Source organism: Hibiscus syriacus, unplaced genomic scaffold (genome assembly GCF_006381635.1).
Source record: "Hibiscus syriacus cultivar Baekdansim isolate YM2019G1 unplaced genomic scaffold, ASM638163v2 tig00010204_pilon, whole genome shotgun sequence".
NCBI lineage: Eukaryota > Viridiplantae > Streptophyta > Magnoliopsida > Malvales > Malvaceae > Hibiscus > Hibiscus syriacus.
In genome coordinates, this window is record NW_024062209.1 from 121,694 (window position 1) to 126,704 (window position 5,011).

Here is a 5,011-nt window from a genome sequence, read left to right on the forward strand (position 1 = left end):
ATTTTAATAATTTATTTTTAAAATTGTACTAAAATAGTATATTAATATTAAATTTATAATAATATTATTTTGAGTATTAATGCTTTAAAGTGAAAATTTCAGAAAACAACTTACGGAAAATCAATTCGTAAGTCATTTCAGAAAATGCAAAAGAAACTCCATCATTTGTTTACCACTAACCAAATACTAAAAAATGAGGAAAATATTTTCCGAAAAAAACCATTACATAAAACAAACAGACCCTTAGTTTTCCAAAGATTTAGGACCGTTATAAGTTAAAATAAATAGTTGAGATTAACAGTAAGAAATGAGAATATATTCGTTGGAAAAACAAAAAACAAAGAGTCAATCTCGATCATCTATTTTCTCTTATACAATGATGTTAAATCTGTAAATATATATATATATATACTATATCCACGGGAGACTAGAATACCTCCCTCACCAACCACAGTTTCTGCAGATTACAAACTCATCATCCTTCTCAGCAACCTAAAGCTGCTGAAACTCCTACTGCATGGAGTCGACAAAGACCCCACAAACAAGAAACAAAGAAAATCAATTAACTTGACAAAAGACCAAAATCAAGCACTCTAAGGCAAACAGAGGGAAGACTAGCAGTCATAATATTTTAAATATCTCATGTCTTTTTTATTCGCTTTATCAACACAAAAGTTTGCTCTTATTATGCTCTTAAGTTGTGATTGGACCATAATGATGTGGACAGTCTCAACAAGAGGAACTTAACCCTCGGCTTAAATGGGTAAAATATGGTACCCTAAAGTCATTATGATTGCAACTTCAATAGATATACAAACCCAATCAGCAATGGTTTCTTTCAGCTTCTTCTTCCTCGTCATCTTGCTTTCGCCCCTCAATGTTGGTATCCTTGTGAACAGCTGGAGATCATTAGTTCGTGAGCAATATAGAGCCTGGTTCAGAATTATCAGACTCTTGCCCCCATTTTATATGCTCCATTAGTGTCCTCAATGTGCATGCTTATCTCTTTCCATCTCAAATACCGTGTGTTGCTATGTAGCATCTTGCCACTATAAGACACTTAGCTAATTTATGGGGCAGTACACCATGGACTGGGATGATGCACCCAAAATGATATATTCACCATCAGTGTCCCATATTTCTCACTAACAATGGCTTCCAGCTTGAGAGATTTGCCTTGCCTCTCTTCTTATCCCAATAGCACCCAACTTAATCGAATTCCTCTTTTAGTTTGTCGCAACCGTCTTCGGATTCTCCCATCTGCTCGAGCGATACAAAGCTGTATTTGTCATTGTCAGACCGGAGTACATCGCCATCTTCGATGTCTTCTTCATGGCTAACATCCAAGAGAACCATTTTGAAACAGTTCAATAACCAAACTGATAAGGCCAGTTCGTCTCGTGATCGGAATCAGCTGTCCTTGGTATCCATCTAAACACTGGAGATAACACATTTTCTCGTAGTAAAACGTCTATAAAGGAAGCCAAATCGGATGGCGAAATGTTGATGTTGTGTAGGAAAGTAATCGGCATCTTTGTGATCACTATGGAAGATAAGTGGGAAAGAATCAGCATAGAATCTGAAACCATCCATTGGTGGGGAGGAAATAAGGTGTTCGGCTCCCTTCAGTGCGTAGAAGGCCATTTGGAGTGACACAACTGTTTCCATAACCTCTCTCTCGAGCTATACCATGGAGGTCCGAACATGTGCATGCAGCTGAGGCCAGGGTTTGAACCATCTAGTCGAGCCATGATATCAGCTAGGATGTCCTGCATAAAAAGTTCAAATTGCATTGCAAACGCTCCATTTTTCTTCTTTTGGGGACGATGTTACTATGAGTACGCTCCATTTGTCCATGATATACAATTGACCGGCATGATACAGTTCTTTAGCCTGTTTCAAGGGGGGGGGGGGGGGATTTGTACCAGAAATCGTGGGACTATCAGCAATTAGGCCAAAGATAGCGAACATCCAACTATAGGTGGCTTGCCAACTTTTGAAAATAGGCCAAGCTATTAAGTTCTAACCTCTCTAAAATAGACGTCCTTATTAATTTATGGTTGTGAAGTTGAAATGTCATTATAAAATTAAACGTAATATAATTTACGCGTTTACGTTGAGACATCGTAACTCATCTTTTCTTCTTTTTGATAAATTACGAACAAATTTGATAAAATTTATAATGAGTCATTTTTGAGCTGCCTCAGTTACAGTTAAAATGATGTGTGTTGAACTGCATTCGCTTAAAGGTTTTCCACGACTTATTTTAGCCAAGGTGTCTGCGATACTATTCTGCTCTCTTTTGATCAGTCGAATTTGTACCTCCAAATCTTCTTGTAAGAGCATTACTACCATTAGGGATGGACATAGATCGGGTTTTCGGTCAACTTGATCCGACCCGAAAATTATACACTCTCCACTAGACTTGAACCCACCAAAAAAATATACACCCTTAATCTGACTTGTCTTTTCGAGATAAAACCCGAACCCAATATGGTCTGACCCGAAAAATATTTATAAAAAATATTACTTTTATTTGATAAAAAATAGAGATTTAATGAACAATAATATATAAAGAATATTATATAATTATCCCTAAATATATAATGTAAAAGTATATTTTTTAGGTCAGATACTTTTTACCTTAAAAGAATCGACTCGAACCCGAAATATTTTTAAAATATGACCCAATAAAAGATCGGATCAAAACCGTTGAATTCAGTCCTATGTATATCCCTAGCTACTATATCCAAAGGCATGTCCTGTAGTGATTTAGAACGTTTACAAACAATTTTCGGTCTCAACATTGTCCACCTCTTCAAGTTTATGAATATTTAATCTTCGGACACATAGATTATTTCGTGAATCGCTCCTCAAACTCTTGGAGAAACCAAGATTCCGTATTCATTCCCCATACTCCATACCCGATGCAGCTTGTGTGTGACCATATACAGCCCCATCTGAACTCGCCACAATTTCGGTATTCAACATTGTCCACCTCTACTTCAAGTTTATGAATATTTAATCTTCGGACACAATAGATTATTTCGTGAATCGCTCCTCAAACTCTTGGAGAAACCAAAGATTCCGTATTCATTCCCCAATACTCCTCCTACCGATGCAGCTTGTGTGTGACCATATACAGCCCCATCTGAACTCGCCCTCGTCCACCTAGCTTTTATTCATATCACTAGTTATCTTATCCTGTTATGTACAGAGATAATTGTATGTATAACTTATTATTTATCTACTTTACTTTTTATTTTTTTATTTTGTTGTACCCTCTAAACCTCCGCATCTTAAGATTTTCGGAAAATAAAATATAAAAATTGTATCTCCAAAAAAAAAGGACCTCAAACGTTATCTTTCGAGAAGTTAATTAAATTTCTATGGTATATAATTTAAACTTAATGAGAAAAGGTAATGATATATAATTTTAATTTAACTATAAAAATAGATATTGTAGATAAATTAACTGGTTTTCTAAAAGTAGACTTTTACATAATTATAAGAATCATACTTAAAAAAGTAAAACATTGTTGTGTCAATTAATTAAAATATCCACTGGTCAAATTATTAATTTTTGTGAGTCAATGCAGCTCCAAAACGATTTTTAAGAAAAAACTTCACTCGTGTAAGTTATATTTTTCAAAAAAAAATTATTAAATAAAAAAATAAGGTAAACCAATGGTAATACAATCTTAATATGAAAACTTAATAAGTGTGGAGAAAAATAAAATAAAAAAATATTCTCTTGAATAGTGTTTCATCTTTCACCAAAAATTTAAGAATTATTAATAATATTAATGTCTCCAGATGAACTTAAACGACGTAATGTTGATGTAAATCTAGAGATTAAGAGAATCGATATGATATATTGTCAATTTAAAAGATTAATCCCTGAATGTTGTGAATGCATCGACAATCTGTTTAAAAGAAAATCTAATATGAAAGATGGTGTAGCTTATTTGAAAGTTCCGTTGATACATATAATGGTTATTTACATACCATAAAAATTTGAAAGTTTATATTAATTTAAAATTATTAGATAAGTGTATATTTTTTAACAATAGTATCTAATATTTTAATAAAAGTTTCATTATTTTTAATTTTTTAATTCATCAATTTACACTTAGGGTATGTTTGTTTCACTGAAAATATTTTTCGAAAAAAAAATTTTTCGTAAAATGAATTACATCTTTTGGAAAACATTTTCAAAACACCGTGAAATGTTTTACGTTGTTTGGAAAATATCGTGTAAATCATATTTCATTAGTTGATAATATTTCTAGAAATTATTTATTACAATATGAAATATACTAAATAATATTATTATTATAAAAACTTAATATTATTATTTAAAAATATTAAAATAATTTATTTAATATTATTTATGTCACTATTATTTTTAAATATTATTTCTATAATTTTATAAATAAAAATATTAAGACTAGTACTCTATTAAAATAAAATACTATAAATATATATATACCTATTAAAATAAAAAATTATATTTTAAAATTATTAAAATATATTTTTTTTTTTATTAAATATTATCATATTTAAATACATAAATAATATTACTCACTATTAATAATTCAATATTAATCATTCAATAGTATTTTTTTTAAGAAATATACATAAATAACTCTTATTAAAATTTATTATATATTTTAAAATAAGAATATAATAATATCATATAATTATAATAATTGAGAATATTATTTTAATAATTATTATTTATATATCATTAAAATATTAATAAATATATTTTAATATGTTAATAATTAATATTTTTTATCAAAATGATACTAAAATATATTAATATTAAATATATAAAATAATATTTTTGAGTATTTATGCTTTGAAATGAAAAGTTGGAAAATGACTTACGGAAAAAATAACCGTAAGTCATTTTTTAAAAAATGCAAAGGAAAATCTGTTAACCAGGAAATGTTTTACATTGATCAATATAATTTCCTCCAACCAACGCTGGAAGATAGGGAAAAAT

At 30.1% G+C, this 5,011-nt stretch overlaps 1 pseudogene; it reads right to left on the minus strand.

The window, feature by feature from the left end:
* Positions 1 to 394: 394 nt before the first annotated feature.
* LOC120203607 lies at positions 395 to 1,807 on the minus strand (annotated as a pseudogene).
* Between the last annotated feature and the right edge of the window lie 3,204 nt (positions 1,808 to 5,011).